This window comes from Natator depressus, chromosome 7, assembly GCF_965152275.1.
Source record: "Natator depressus isolate rNatDep1 chromosome 7, rNatDep2.hap1, whole genome shotgun sequence".
Classification (NCBI taxonomy): domain Eukaryota; kingdom Metazoa; phylum Chordata; order Testudines; family Cheloniidae; genus Natator; species Natator depressus.
The window spans coordinates 39,162,758-39,179,214 of NC_134240.1; the positions used below are offsets into that span (position 1 = coordinate 39,162,758).

The 16,457-nt window shown below is 41.7% G+C and overlaps 1 protein-coding gene across 4 annotated transcripts in view; it reads right to left on the reverse strand.

Annotated features, from left to right (window-relative positions):
• The window catches only part of SLC6A1 (solute carrier family 6 member 1), a 109,086-nt gene extending 93,723 nt beyond the window's left edge, over positions 1 to 15,363 (reverse strand). The window contains exons 1-3 of one of the 4 annotated variants that reach the window (XM_074958195.1): positions 15,215 to 15,363; positions 9,860 to 10,178; positions 391 to 483 (exon numbers count right to left, since the gene is read on the reverse strand). The gene's annotated coding sequence lies outside the window, so the exon portion shown is untranslated. The remainder of the gene's footprint in view (positions 1 to 390; positions 484 to 9,859; positions 10,179 to 15,214) is intronic. The other 3 variants (XM_074958196.1, XM_074958197.1, XM_074958194.1) reach the window with 3 other exon arrangements.
• Between the last annotated feature and the right edge of the window lie 1,094 nt (positions 15,364 to 16,457).

Genomic DNA, 16,457 nt, shown 5'->3' on the forward strand with positions numbered 1-16,457 from the left:
ATAACACACACATACTACTTGAGGGTCCATCCCCCCACTATCCTTCTAGTTATATAAACAAATAATTTAGATAATAAAATGTTCATTTTAGTTTCCGCAGGTTTCGGGATTATACATATTTTCCCCAGATGCATATTCATCAAAGCAACCCCCTCTGGTCATTCGGAATTATTTAAAATTATAATTAAAAGCATTCATCTGATTGTATCTACCCCTTGCTGGTGTTTATAACATTTACTCTTACACAAGGCTGCAAAGCCTCTGCATGTTTTCAGTAATGTCTGTGCTGATCATCCGTACAGTAGGAGGAATCTGTGCACCTCTGCCATGCTGACTGTCTCCTTAGGCTTTCAATGGCCTGAAAAGAAATTCAGGAAAAGAAAAACATACCAAACAGTGTTCTCTTGCTGTTGACCAAAGATGGAGGCCATGCTTTTAAACCCTAAAATGTTTCCAACGTCCAGGATTAGCGTCTCAACTTCACTATAAACATTCGGAAAGAAAATAAAGTCACTTGGTGGAAAAATGAGATTATAGTAGTGAAAAATTTAAAAGACATGCCAGACAGATACCATCCCCCTGTAGGCAGCATATCATTTATGAGATTGATGCTATACGCCCACTTTAGCCAGAAAAATCTAGTTAGCTAATAACAGTCCCAAGATTCTGATTTGTAAGGACATCTTACTACATCTCTCTGACCCGGCAAGTATCAATTCTGAGGTCTAAAGACACTTAAATTGCAATAGAAATATAACAATTCCACACACCACATAAAAACAGTACACTTTTACATGGCATATATCAAGGTTCCTTCCCCACTCTGAAGTCTAGGGTACAGATGTGGGGACCTGCATAAAACCCCCCTAAGCTTATTTTTACCAGCTTAGGTTAAAAATTCCCCAGGGTACAAACTATTTTTCCTTTTGTCCCTGGACTTTATTGCTGTCACCACCAAGCGTCTCACAAATATAACCAGGAAAGAGCCCACTTGGAAACGTCTTTCCCCCAAAAATCCCCCCAAGCCATACACCCCCTTTCCTGGGGAAGGCTTGATAAAAATCCTCACCAATTTGCATAGGTGAACACAGACCCAAACCCTTGGATCTTAAGAACAATGAAAGAGCAATCAGGTTCTTAAAAGAAGAATTTTAATTGAAGAAAAAGTAAAAGAATCACCTCTGTAAAATCAGGATGGTAAATACCTTACAGGGTAATCAGATTCAAAACATAGAGAATCCCTCTAGGCAAAACCTTAAGTTACAGAAAGACACAAAAACCGGAATATACATTCCATTCAGCACAACTTATTTTATCAGCCATTTAAACAAAACAGAATCGAATGCATATCTAACTAGATTGCTTATTAATCCTTTACAGGAGTTCTGACCTGCATTCCTGCTCTGGTCCCAGCAAAAGAAAAACACAGACAGAGAGAACCCTTTGTTTCCCCCTCACCCCAGCTTTGAAAGTATCTTGTCGCCTCATTGGTCATTTTGGTCAGGTGCCAGCGAGGTTATCTTTAGCTTCTTAACCCTTTACAGGTGAAAGGGTTTTTTCCTCTGGCCAGGAGGGATTTAAAGGTGGTTAGCCTTCCCTTTATATTTATGACACGCCCCCCAAATCACAGATAGGGTGAAACGCTGGCTGTGATTCTTCCTGGAGCTCTAGGAGAAAACAGAGTTAATAAGACACATGCACCGCTAAAATATACTACCAAGTATATAAAGACTAACAATATTTTCCACATCTCAAGGACGATTTTAACCAGTTGATTCTAGGAAACTTTCATGGGAGAGTGCATCAGCCACTTTGTTAGAAGCTCCTGAGATGTGTTGGATGTCAAAATCAAAATCTTGGAGAGCTAAACTCCACCGAATAAGTTTTTTGTTATTTCCCGTGGCTGTATGAAGCCACTGTAGCGCAGCATGGTCGTTTTGCAGGTGGAAACGCCATCCCCAAATGTATGGGCGTAGCTTTTCCAGAGCATAGACAATAGCGTAACATTCTTTTTCACTGACTGACCAGTTGCTTTCCCTCTCAGACAGCTTCTTGCTGAGAAACCCTACAGGGTGGAATTCTTGAGCCGGTCCTTTCTGCATTAAAACTGCTCCCACACCATGCTTGGATGCATCTGTGATTACTAGGAACGGTTTGTCAAAGTGTGGGGCCCTTAGTACAGGGTCAGAAATGAGTGTCGCTTTAAGCTGGTTAAAGGCCTTCTGATACTTTTCGGTCCACTGAACGGCATTTGGCTGTTTCTTTTTGGTTAGGTCTGTCAGTGGGGCGGCGATTTGGCTGTATTGCGGTACAAATCACCTGTAATATCCGGCCAAACCAAAGAAGGATTGGACCTGTTTCTTTGACTTTGGGACAGGCCACTTTTGGATAGCATCCACTTTGGCCTGTAGGGGGTTGATAGTTCCTTGACCCACCTGGTATCCAAGGTAAGTCGCTCTGCTTAGGCCTATTTGACACTTCTTAGCCTTAACAATTAGTCCTGCCTCCCTTATGCGCTCAAAGACTTTTTGTAGATGTTCCAGGTGTTCTGCCCAGGAATCCGAAAATATGGCCACATTGTCAAGGTAGGCGACTGCATATTCTCCTAATCCTGCTAGGAGACCATCTACAAGTCTTTGGAAGGTGGCAGGTGCATTCCGCAGCCCGAAAGGGAGTACATTAAATTCATACAGCCCGACATGTGTGGTGAAGTCTGATCTTTCCTTGGCGGATTCATCTAGCGGTACCTGCCAGTACCCCTTGATTAAGTCCAAGGTAGAGATGAACTGGGCCCGTCCCAGTTTCTCTAATAGTTCATCTGTGCGTGGCATTGGATAGTTGTCTGGGCGAGTTACAGCATTTAGCTTACGGTAGTCCACTCAAAAATGTATTTCCCCATCTGGTTTGGGAACTAGAACCACTGGAGATGCCCATGCACTTTCAGAGGGGCTTGATCTGCTGTCGCTGCATACGCCCAAGGGTAATGGAGAGGTTCACCTTTTCCACGCCACCAGCACTTTTCCCTTCATAGTAGACACCTTCAGGCCACTCAGCGTCATCTCCTCCCTAGGCTGTAAACTGACAAACCTTTAATTCTCTGGAATAAAAGAGCTTTAGAGAATTAATATGGTACACCTTAGGCTTTCGGTTTGAGGTGGGGAATGCTATGAGATAATTAACAGCTCCCAGGCGCTCCTGGACCGTGAATGACCCTTCCCATGACGCTTCCATTTTATGGGCCTCGAGTGCCTTTAAGACCATGACCTGGTCCCCTACTTTGAAGGGACGCTCTCTGGCATGTTTATCATACCAGGCTTTTTGCTCTTTTTGAGCATCATTTAGGTTTTCTTTAGCAAGGGCTAAAGAGGTTCGGAGGGTGTTTTGTAGGTTGGTTACAAAGTCCAGAATGTTAGTTCCTGGAGAAGGTGTAAACCCCTCCCATTGCTGCTTCACCAATTGTAATGGCCCCTTAAACTTGCGGCCATATACAAGTTCAAATGGTGAAAACCCTAAACTGGGATGTGGTACAGCTCTGTAGGCAAGAGCAACTGCTGCAACACTAGGTCCCAATCATCGGAGTGCTCATTTATTAATTTACGTATCATGGCCCCCAAAGTCCCATTAAATTTCTCCACCAGGCCATTTGTTTGATGATGGTAAGGGGTGGCAACCCAGTGATTCACCCCATGAGCTTCCCAAAGGCTTTCCATAGTTCCTGCCAGGAAATTAGTTCCTGCATCTGTGAGGATGTCGGAGGGCCAACCTACCGTGGCAAAAATGTCTGCTAGTGCCTGGCACACACTTTTAGCCCTGGTGTTGCTCAGAGCTACTGTTTCTGGCCATCGGGTGGCAAAATCCATGAAAGTCAGTATGTACTGCTTTCCTCCGGGTGTCTTTTTTGGAAAAGGACCCAGAATATCCACAGCTACTCACAGAAATGGAACTTCAATGATGGGGAGTGGCTGGAGAGGGGCTTTGACCTGGTCTTGGGGTTTTCCAACTCTTTGGCATACTTCACAAGACCGGACATAGGTAGAAACATCCTTGCCCATTCCCTCCCAGTGGAATGACCCCCCCAAACGGTCTTTGGTCCTGTTCACCCCAGCATGGCTACTAGGATGATTGTGGGCTAAGCACAAGAGCTTGACCCGGTACTTAGTTGGAACTACCAACTGTCTCTGAGGATGCCAGTCTTCCTGGTGTCCACCAGAAAGAGTTTCCTTGTACAAAAGTCCTCTTTCTACAACAAACCTGGATCGATTAGAAGAGCTGAGAGGCGGTGGGTTGCTCCGTGCCACCGTCCAAGCTCTCTGGAGGCATTCATCTGCTTCCTGTTCGGTCTGGAACTCTTCCCTTGATGCTGGAGACATCAGTTCCTCATTGGATTGTGGACCTAGGCTTGGTCCCTCTGGAAGCAATGTAGGGGGATGGGGCTGTTTCTGTTGACTGTGAACCGCTCTCCGCTGGTGCACTATGTTGGGTTTCAGGCTCGGGCTGAGCCTCTTGTGTAGGGTTATCTGCTGCTGCTGGTTCAGGTTCGGTGGGGCCCTCTGGTGTTGGGGTTGCAAGTACTGGATTCAGTGTTGGCAATGGGTCTGGTGCTGGTTGTTCCACCGGTTCCAGTTCTGGGACTGGCTCTGTCTGGGTCTCTGGGACTGGATCCACTACTGCTGTTACAGATGCTGGCATGGGGTCCGGTTCCATCACCTCTGACTGGGTCCTGGTAGAAGTTTCCGGAACAGAGCTAGGCGTGACGGCTTGCTTAGCCTGGCTGTGGGTGACCATTCCCACCCTCTTGGCTAGCTTCACATGATTGGCCAAGTCTTCCCCCAACAGCATGGGGATGGGATAATCATCATATACTGCAAAAGACCACGTTCCTGACCAGCCCTTGCACTGGACAGGCAACTTGGCTGTAGGCAAATTGAAAGAGTTAGACTTGAAGGGTTGAATTGTCACTTGGATCTCTGGGTTGATTAAAGTGGGGTCCACTAAGGAAGCATGGATAGCCAACACTTGCACTCTGCTCCAAGGGTATCTGGGAGGTATCTGGGCCTGAAGACCTCTGGTGTGATTCCGGTGCAATGAACTGTAATCTGTTGGGGTTCTTGGGGCAGTTGGCCTATACATGCCCCAGCTCACTACATTTAAAACATCGTCTAGCTGACGGATCACTGGGGCAAGGTGGGTTGCTGGAGAACCGTGTGGCAGGACGATAAGGTGTCTGGAGTATTCCTTGGTGTGTAGTTGGGGCCTCGGGCTGCCCCGGTAGTAGGGGGTGGTCTGAGGGTTTCCCTTCGGGTATCCGCTCCAAGTGCGACCAGGGTTGTTCCTCTCTCCTCCCTCCACCTGTTTTGTTCCGGCTTGCCCCACCTCTTTGGTGGTCTGGGACTGCTTGTATTGATCAGCATAAGAAGCAAGACTTTCTGCAGAGTCCATTTCCTTATCCCATAAACACTTTATTTCCTCCTTGGACATATTCAGGAATTGCTCCTGAGCTATCAAATCATGCATTCCGTTAAAGCTAGTGACGCCCCTTCCTTGGACCCATTTATCTAACAGATCCTTCATCTGGTTTAGATAAGCCACATTACTTAGTCCAGGCCCTCTCTTAAGGGTTCAAAATTTTACTCTGTACGTTTCAGATGTAATTTGAAATTGCTTTAAAACCAAATCCTTGAACTTATTATAGTCAGAAGCCTCATCAATAAGCATCTTATTGAATATGTCCAGAGCTCTTCCAGTCAATTTTGCGACCAATGTGGTCATCTTGTGAGCTTCAGGAATTTTATGGAGAATGCACAGTCTCTCAAAGGTGAGAAAATATTCAGCAATATCACTGGATTCATTATACCGTGGACACAGTCGCTCCCATTTGTGGATTGTTGGGGAAGGATTGTTAGGGTTATCCAGTAGGTTCTGCTCAGCCCTTACCTTCTCCATCTCCAGTGCATGCTTCCTCTCTTTTTCCTTCTCCTCCATTTCTTCTTCCCTTGCCTCCATGGCTCTCCTGTGGGCAGTCTCTAGGGCTTTTTCTGCCTCTTTCGCTGCCTCCAGTCTGGTTAACTCCAATTTGTATTGTGCTTTGGTTTCTGTCATGTTAGCCTCTCTGTTTTTAACTAACTTTACACCCGAGAGTTAGAAATAAAACAAAACAAACAAAAAAACTTGGCTTGTCAAATATATATATATGTATGTATGTATGTATGTATGTATGTTGTGCTGTAACCGGATACCTATGTTCTCTGATAGTGATTGCCAGCCTACAGAAAAATCCTAACCCCGCCTCCCCCAAAACCAACACCTTTGTCTCCAGGCAAATAGACAGAAAACCCCTCTAGTTGCTCTTAGGTTAAAAAAAAAAATCAACTTCAGGTCTGTGAAGACTTGTGAATTTCCCTGCAGGAGGTTAACTACCCTGCCTATAAGTAGAGAAAACTCCAGCTCACAAAAGACAATTCCCTTTTGTCTCTGCTCTGGCTCCCAAGCAGAGACAAAAACTCTAACTGCTTTCAGCTTAAAACCTGCTTTCCAGCAGCCCAAAGGAAAAAAAATATTTTCTTTTAAAAAATCTGTGCTTCTGGTTCAAAAAAATCTCAAATTGATGTCAAAATGATTTCAAGTTAATCCCACCGCTCTGCCACCATGTCAAGATTCCTTCCTCACTCTGACCTCTAGGGTACAGATGTGGGGACCTGCATGAAAACCCCCTAAGCTTATTTTTACCAGCTTAGGTTAAAACTTCCCCAGGGTACAAACTATTTTTTCTTTTGTCCCTGTATTTTATTGCTGCCACCACCAAGCGTCTCACAAATATAACCAGGAAAGAGTCTGCTTGGAAACATCTTTCCCCACCAAAATCCTCCCAAACCCTACACTCCCTTTCCTGGGGAAGGCTTGATAAAAATCCTCACCAATTTGCATAGGTGAACAGAGACCCAAACCCTTGGATCTTAAGAACAATGAAAAAGCAATCAGGTTCTTAAAAGAAGAATTTTAATTGAAGAAAAAGTAAAAGAATCACCTCTGTAAAATCAGGATGGTAAATACCTTACAGGGTAATCAGATTCAAAACATAGAGAATCCCTCTAGGCAAAACCTTAAGTTACAGAAAGACACAAAAACCGGAATATACATTCCATTCAGTACAACTTATTTTATCAGCCATTTAAACAAAACAGAATCGAACGCACATCTAACTAGATTGCTTATTAATCCTTTACAGGAGTTCTGACCTGCATTCCTGCTCTGGTCCCAGCAAAAGAAAAACATAGACAGAGAACCCTTTGTTTCCCCCTCACCCCAGCTTTGAAAGTATCTTGTCTCCTCATTAGTCATTTTGGTCAGGTGCCAGCGAGGTTATCTTTAGCTTCTTAACCCCTTACAGGTGAAAGGGTTTTTTCCTCTGGCCAGGAGGGATTTAAAGGTGGTTAGCCTTCCCTTTATATTTATGATAGCATATATTCAGAAAACACATATCTGAAAAGAGGTTCACATCTTGGGGTCAGTTGTGTCACTTTATTTAATGAAGAGAGATGAATAAGTAAATGGAAGTTTTGCTTGCACAAGGAATGCAGGATCAGCCCTTGTGATAGAAAATCTGATATTTCTATTTTCTCCCTTAAATGCAACAAAGAGATGGAATGTAACAGACATACAGTCTGTCTGAAAAGGTATATTTACTTTTTAAAATGAAACTTCCCAAGCAAATAGGTTTCTGACATGTACTCTTGCCTCCGATTCAATATTCAACCATTCCAAAAGAGGCTCTTCTTCCTTTTTACTGTGCACAGTTTTGCTTTTGTCACTTAGTTTATGGAGCTATATAATTAACTATTATATATAGACTGGTCAGACACTGCAAAGGCAAAATATTCCAATATCAAAATGAAATTAATAAATTTTTCTATTTAAAAAAAAATCTTTACTCCCTTCCTTATGTATCCTTCTTATAATATTTACTGTGTTTTTAAGAAGTGGTGTAAAAAAAGAAAGGTAAAAACTTGACCAGATTTCCCCATATATTAAATATTTTTCATAAAATATGGTAATAAAAATCATATAGCTTAAAAGTACAGATGTCAGGCTTGATTTGACTTATGGTATATCTTTAGATCTGATGGATCATTCAAATTTATATTCATTAACCTATTTTTAATCAAGGATAATTCTATAGCTTAGGTTACAGTCAGGCTTAAGTAACAGTGTGAAGGCTATAAAAATAAATAACTGGATTTCTTGCTAATAAAATTGTGAGAGTAAAAGTTAAACATTTATTCACTATTTGAAGTGACTAAAAATATATTGTAGTGTTTTTAATTCATTGTCCAGCAACGGATATTCTTTTTGAGATGCAATTCGGTGCCTGGAAATGATTTCAGAACAATAAACGTGGAAATGAGTCTCTGGCTTATTGAGATTTAAATCTTAAAGTTAGATTGTCAAAACCTACATCTGAATCTATGTAGTGGATAATGCCCACTTCAAGTCAGGTAGAAATATGGTTTTGATTTATTTACTCTATTTCCATGAACAACATTTGCACATCTGGATTTCTTAAGAGCAAGACAAATATTCCATTTACAAAATGCTGAAGTGAATACTGGTAAGTGGTTTAGTAGCTAGTGTGCAATATTTGCCTTTTACCACAGAATCTACACCTTCTGTGCATTCCAGGTTTCCAAATGAAAATACATCTGACGGGTTTTGCATTGCAGAACTATGAGTGAACCAGTATGAACGCAGAATTATAGCTAAAACCTGCAGTGTCTCTTCATGTTAAAAGCTGATCACACTGGCAGTGTGAGAAATTGGAACAGAAACATAAAGAGATCAGAATTTAAATTGTCTGACTATGTTGGGCCTATTACCCTGGGCTAAATCCAAAGTATTGACACGAAAGCTAATGAAGTTACTCCAGGTATTACTGTTACTGAGCAGTATTTAGTCCCTGGCTTGCAGATTACACAGTTACCACTGCCGATACTGTCAGCATCCTCATTTTCACAAGCTTGTGTATTTGCCTAATTTTAAATAATTGTTAAAATCATTACAAATTCATTTTGCATAACCACAGAATATCCCTACAAAATGCTAGTGTTTCTTTGCAATCTCACACATTTCATTGCTAACACTACTATTTACAAATTGATGTTTGAACTTCTTGGTACTTTGAATTTGTGAAGGAAAAAACCGAAAATAATTTTTTAAATCATTTTCAGCACTAGTAAATTTAGGACCAAATCCTGAAAGAAAACATCCCCTGAAGTTAACAGAAGTTTTGCATCAATTAGTCAAGTTGATTTGCTCCCTTATCTAAGGAGACATCATAACTTTTTGTTTATCTGAAAGAAACACACTTCTAAAGTGTGGCTACACATTTTGTTCCTATTAAGTGAACCAGTAAAAACAGTGTGAAGAAGTCTCATGTTCTATGATGAATTCCTTTATAAAATAAACATGGAAAAATACTAAAAGATGTTTTAGGAACAGTAGTAACCTATTCAGTGTCTAAATTTATTCTGATTTAGAGCCTAAAACAAAAATGGAAAACAAACATAAAATTTGCTGCCTATTCATATCCTTAGCAGATTAAGATAATTCTTTAGAGAGCAAATGGAACAGAATATTTCAGTCACTGTGCTGTTTTTACTTTTGAAATGTATTAATTTGTGTTAACTATCAGACATAACATAGATACAGTAACTGTTGATTTGCATCAAGTTCTGCTTTACATCCTTTTGTATTTTTACATAATATAATACAAAAACTGCACATCTTGTTTACTATCATTAAATCAGTACAATGACAAGACATGACTGCCTCATTTTCATTTTCTTCAACAATTGCCACAACTGACCTTGTTTTTCCAAAATGAAAATGTTCATTGTTCTTCTCTGTTTGGCCAAGTCGGTGCAGTCATCTCATGTTCAAGAAGGTCATTATTGCAGTAACAGTCTCTAGTAGAAAGCATTCAGAAAAGGTTCTGAGATGCTTGGCTTTCCATATTTTATATAACCAAATATGTCACTGCATTACAGCACAACCATGTAAATGTCATTGGTGATCATCTAAAATTCAGTCAGAAGGCATAGATGTTTCACAAAGTCCAAACCCATCTTTTGTTTTCAATGTACAATGCAGGCACAAGCTAGAAGATTCACAGCATGTGGCCAATCCTGAGAGGAGAGTGAAAAGAAATTTCCATAGAATATTATCAAATCAGGATTCTCTCTAACACTAGGGTTCTATCGTTTGTTTGTCATACTTGAGACATTCTAGAACAGGTTTACAGCTCATGAAAATTCATTATTTCATGCAAGATGGGTGCAGACAGGCTTATGGGATTTATTTAGAAATGTATCTGGCACCAATAACGTGTGGGTGCCTACCATTTATGGATTCAATTATAAAACAACCATCCTCCTTGCTTGTTAACAATGCCCATGCCCAATCACTACTCAACAGTTCCTAATACAACACTGGTGAACTACAGAAGTTGACAGGCCTGATGATGTAAGATTTCTGTGTCTTAAGTAAATAAGTTGATATCATTAATTCAACTCAACACCAGCTCTTGCATTGAGATTAGCCTGCCCATGGTTATTAAATCATTGGCTTCTTTTGAAATGTAGTTCCAGGATATTCACCAAACTTGGTGGTTGTCTTTGAGAATCAAAGATGAGAGCAGTAACTGCAATCGCCAGGATGGTGCTTGTAAGAGGTTGGCTTCATTCTTTAACTCCTTCCAAACCCCAATAAAGAACCAACAGCAACATGAAGACCACCTCTTTTCCCTGTCTTTCATCATGCACAATACTTTATAAAGAGAGAGATAAAGCAAAATTTACGCACGCACACAAATGAAATAAAAGCCTTCCAAGTTTATTAAGAACAGTTCACTTAACCTGATGGCTGAATCTCAGAATTATTTCAAATTTATCATATACAATTAATGATTAAGATAAAAGAGTGTATAAAATAAGCTGCATGTGATTTATCTTATACTTACAGAATTCTATGAATATTCATAGATCTGTGCAAAAATACCCAAGCTGCTCTATAAACCAGCAGCCTACCCCAGCCATCATTTAAATTACGTCTTTCCTTTTAAAACCCTTGCTTTAGTGTAATAAACATGATACCAAAATTTTGTACTAAAAATTAAAAATTGTAGCAGATTACCTTATGAAAAACAATAAAGTTTTCTTACAAGAATTTAAATCAAAGAACAATTCCATTATAAACAGGGCTTACTATAATCAAAATTACAATGTTCACACAATAATGCACTGAAAGAGTTTAGGATTGTTGCTCTGCTTCTCAATAAACCGAGTTTCATTAAATCTAAGCTTATGATAGGAGAATTCTGCTGTATTAATACAACTGTATCAGAGTTTCAACTATTTTAATTAGAGTTTATAGTTATCAACATAGAAAACTAACATTGCAATTATCATCAGATTATACCCAGTTACAGTTATGGCTAATATTTTGGTTTGATTGGTAGTTTTTTGGGGGGAAAAAGCTTTCAAATATATTTGTGCTTAATGATCAACATTTGCCAACCTGGGTGCCTAAACTTAGGTATCCAAACATAAATAAAAGTGGCCTGATTTTCAGAAGTGCTGAACTTCCACAAATCCAAGTGAAGTGAGTATAAACTGAATATGCTCAGCACCTTTGAAAATCAAGTCACCTTTGCTTAGGTGCCTAAACATGGATTTAGCAGCACCAAGTTTGAAAATATTGGTCAATGTCTCCACTTCTAGATAAATGATTAAACTTCAAATGGGGAGAACGTAAGTCCTTAAATTCTAAGTCGATCAGGATCAGTCCATTGCTCCTTCATGTCCCACCCTGGCTTCCAAAAAGGAATGTCTTTTTTGCTGGAACTCAGTGTTATTCACTGGAATTTGCCATGCAGGTCAGGCAATCCCCTGAAGGGAAGGGAGAATTTTAAGACATGCATATCAAATCTCATTACTGTTCTTTTATGAGAATCAATCAAATGAAGGATGTGATGATGTCATTATGACATCATCTACTTAGGGATTAAAAATTCATCGCTTCTTAGCAATTGAACCTGTCCAATAGAGAGCAAAGAAAGCACGGGAAGAGGTTATGATCTGCTCCATTTACTGTAGGATAAACTAATCATTTACTTCAATTGTGAAGTCCTGAAAAACAAGGTATGTGGTAGTTTAATTCTACCTGTTGTTTCAAATAATAAGAGAGTTCTATTTTTTCTATACCTTATGTCAATCCAACTGCTTTCTTATTAGCTATTTGAGAAAAAACAAGTAACAAATTTATTCCTTTCCTGGTATTTTCTTTTGTTTTTTTTTGTCAATTTCCAAACATCTAATGCCCCCAAACCTTTTTTCTACAGATGAGCGGCATCTGCCTCTAAGGAAAAAGCTCATGAGCTGCATACAAAGATAATCCTTTTTTTTTTAAAGAAAGAAATCTTTATTTTAAAATAAACCCCAATAATCTCATACTTCTGAAGTCAAGTGGCCCTAAGTCCAACAGCAGAAAAGTAGAAATTACACTAGCTATATTAATTCTAATAAAATAAGCTAGAAACATCCATTCTACAAGGCTCCGATATCTGTAGAGATTCTATGAAGCTTCTTTCTTCCTTAAAAGAAAAGAAAAAAAGCTTTGTTCATGAAAAAGAAATTTGTCATGCTATTTCTGGTGGCTATTTCTGGGCATCCAAAAAGGGTTACATGCCCGGAATCTATGCCTGACCTGATTTTCTTTAAAGTTCACTCATCTCTATTGAGAACATAGATTTAAATCTAAGTTCAAATGCAGCTAAGCAAAGAAAATAAGTGAATTGAAATTACAAGTCTTGGAAACACATTAACAAGCTATAAATATGTTACTAAGCTCTCTCTATGTTTTCAAATCAGTGTGTTTTTTAATTACAGACTAAAACTGAAGCACAATCATGTTGATTTAAAATGTTATTTCATCTTCTGCAAAAATACTTTTAGTAAGACACTGGGAAAATTTAATGTCAGCATATCTAGAGTGTCATTGGGTGAGGGCTGCATGTTTTCCAGATACAAATGATTCAGATAATATCCAAAGAATGCTCAATTTACTCTTGAAAAAAACTTTGCTCTTCATTTTTGTTCAATAGATTTCTTTATAAAACAGTGCAATATTGTAGCTTGTTAAAAAGTTCTAAACAATGACTAATTTATTTTTTAAATGAACATAGTTCACCTATTTTTGTCCAAGAACTGTTTCATACATAACAAAGGACTGACAATACGCAAGTTACATTTAACATACAAGAAAACATCTAGAGATATATTTTTTTTAAAACAAAATCTTATTTCCAGCACTTTCACTGTGCACATTGTTAAACAGACACAGTTCACTCTTTTCAAACATTAACACCATCAACTGAAGTTCATGAACATATTGAGCTGAATGAACAATCTCTTTAAAATCCAGATGCAGACTGCTCTGTCAACCATTCCTATAGCATCTCATTTGAAATGTGTGTCTTCATAGAACATTTGTCACATCCCAATGCATTGTTTAGAGAAAAATATTCCAACCACCACTATCTAAGTCTCCAATACGGCCTCACCATCCTTTCTCAAACAATAAAAAAACAACTCAAACAAAAATAAAAAGGTGAAGAGCATCAGAACCATCAATGCCTATTTTTTCTGTAAACAGGTGAACTATCATGTTCATTAAATAAAAGTGATATAAACAGTAGCTCTTTAGTGTAAGAGTCTGATATTTTAGTCATTCAAGTTAACAACACTTATTTGTTTCATGCTGACACTTTTTTTCTCTCTTCACCCTGTCTACTTCAATAGAACAAAGATTTCATGTTAACAAGAAGTCAGTGTTTAGCTCAGTGAATAACAAAATGAGGAACAGAGAGAACTGATTCAGTTCTTGGTAGGGCCTTAAGAGTGCCTGTACCTAATTACTTCTGCAATCCAAAATGTATAGGTAAAATCAGGTTAGGCTGGGGTTAACCACCTTCAAGCAGTCACCCTCTGGGGAGAAAACTGGGAACAGGAATGACTTTACACTGGCATTAGGCAAATTCCTGTTCATTGACCTTCATTACCAAAGCTCTTGGCATCTAGGAGCATCTCAAGCATTCTGTGCCACTGTTGATAACATTGTGGAGGAAAAGAACATGACAGGGTGCAAATAGGGAGAAAATAGGAAATGTTCAGCAAATAGCTCAGCAAGAAGACAAATCTATGTGATAGGCTGACATGCAGTATTCTTAACAGGTGTTTGGTGGTTGCTTTACATACATATAATAAATAATTTATGCATGTGCAGCAAAGAGTTAATAACTACCTAAATCTATAACCTGGTCTTTTAAATGAGGGAATAGCCCCCTAAGATTTGATATAATGAAATCTAAGATTATAGCTACTAACAGGATCACAGTTTCAATTCCAACTTAGTTGCCTTTTTATAGTAGCCAAGAGTCTTAGATTCCCTTTTTGCAACTGTTCACAATTTGATATTGTTGGATATAAGCCCCTCTCTCTCTCTAAGATGTAGCTACCTGCAGTTACATTATAAGTGTTATTTATAGATGGGAATAGAAACTGAGCTTGATATTTAGTTCACCCTGTAGAAAATCCTAAATTTTAAGCAAAGCCATTTTTTTGCACATCTCACAAAGCATTAAAATAGCTTGTGAACCAAACTTTTAGAAACATCTCACCGTTACATGCTAGAAACACTGGATGTGTTTTCAGAAATTCTGCATTTTCAGAACTGCACAAGCAAACAAAGATCATTCCCAAGACATCATACGCCCCACAAGGTACCACAGGGTGTAAAGAAACTTCAGGCAAGTGGCACGGACATAGAGATCTCGCTCCAGCCTCGCTGACACAGAGCTGGCCTGAGAGCAGGTTCAAGCGCGAGGCATGAGCAGGGCAGGTAGATGCCACAGGTAGAGGCTATTCTCGGGGCAGGACCGCCGGGTCCCCGTGCATTACAAAGTGCCAGTAACGGGCTCGCTGGGGGTTTGTCGTCACCGGAGAGACCCGTGAGTGTAACCGACCCAACCAACACCCCAAATCCCGACGCTTCTCCGTCCACCCGCCCCCGGCGCCAGCCAAGCACCCCGGGACGGCTGGGCGCGGAGAAAGCGCCAAGCAGCAGCTCTCGGTGGGGCAGCTGCTGCGGGACCGCACGCACCTACCTGCCGGGCTCCCGAGGAGGCTGCTGCCGCGGCCGCCGCTGCTGGCGGATGTGCCGGAGCCCGCCCGCGCTGCTCGCCCTGCCCGACAGGACTGTTCATGGAAAGCTCGGCGCCGGCTGCACACTCCGGGCTCTGGCTCGCCCTCCCCGCGCAGCACGCGCGAGCCCACCCGGAGGAGGGGAGCCGGGCCGAGCGGCCCCGCCCCCACCGCCTGGGTCCTGCACCTAGGTGCGGGGCCGGCCCCCGTCACCTCGCCCGGGGGCCCCGCGCCGCCGGGCCGGAGCTTGGACCCCTTCCGAGAACCGGGGGCGGGTCTCTAGGACAGCCCCCGGCCTCGCAGGGACCCCGCACCAGGCACGCGCCAGCGGGGCGGCCTCGAGGGGCGTGTGCCCCGGGACAGCGGGCCCCGGCGCAGGACTGCGGGGGCAGGGGCAGCGGCGCTGTGGGGGGAGGGAGATGGGGAAACCTGGGGGCGCTGGGCGGGGTGAGAAGGAGACTCAGCAGGTGCAGATCAGAGACAGCAGCAAAGCGAGGGTAGCGAAGCGGCTTGTGTGGGGGCAGGCGCTGGGGGTGATTGTGGGAGCGGGGCAAAGGAGCAGCTCAGGGGGCAGCGCCCCCCCCCCCAAACGCACTGAGGAGGGGACGGGTCAAGTGGAGGAGAGGCCGGTGGGCGAGGACTGTGGGCTAGACTGGGCACAGGGGAAAAGGTTCTGCTATGGTTTGAGAGATGTCCCCCTTTCCACCAGGAGAGGCCATGGGCAGTATGGAGATTTGCTGTCTCCACAGCAGACTCTTCCCAGGCAAGAGCAGCCCTGGAGAGGTGGCTGGTAGACTGAGGGGGTTCTAGCTGGTGGCAGGATCCAGGTCCAGCTCGCTGGGAGGGTCTGGAGTACAGCTACCTCTGACCCCCCTCCTGTATTTGTCTAGGTACCAACAAGCCCAGAGCAATCATATTTTTATGTTTATTCCCCCCTCCACCCCACGCTGTTCCTCAGACTTTGTCAACTGCTGGAAATAGCCCACCTTGATTTTCACTACAGAAGGTCCCCCCCGCTCTCCTGGTGGTAATAGCTCACCTTAAGTGATCACTCTCCTTACAGTGTGTATGGTAACACCCATTGTTTCATGTTCTCTATGTATATAAATCTCCCCACTGTATTTTCCACGGCATACATCCGATGAAGTGAGCTGTAGCTCACGAAAGCTTATGCTCAAATAAATTGGTTAGTCTCTAACGTGCCGC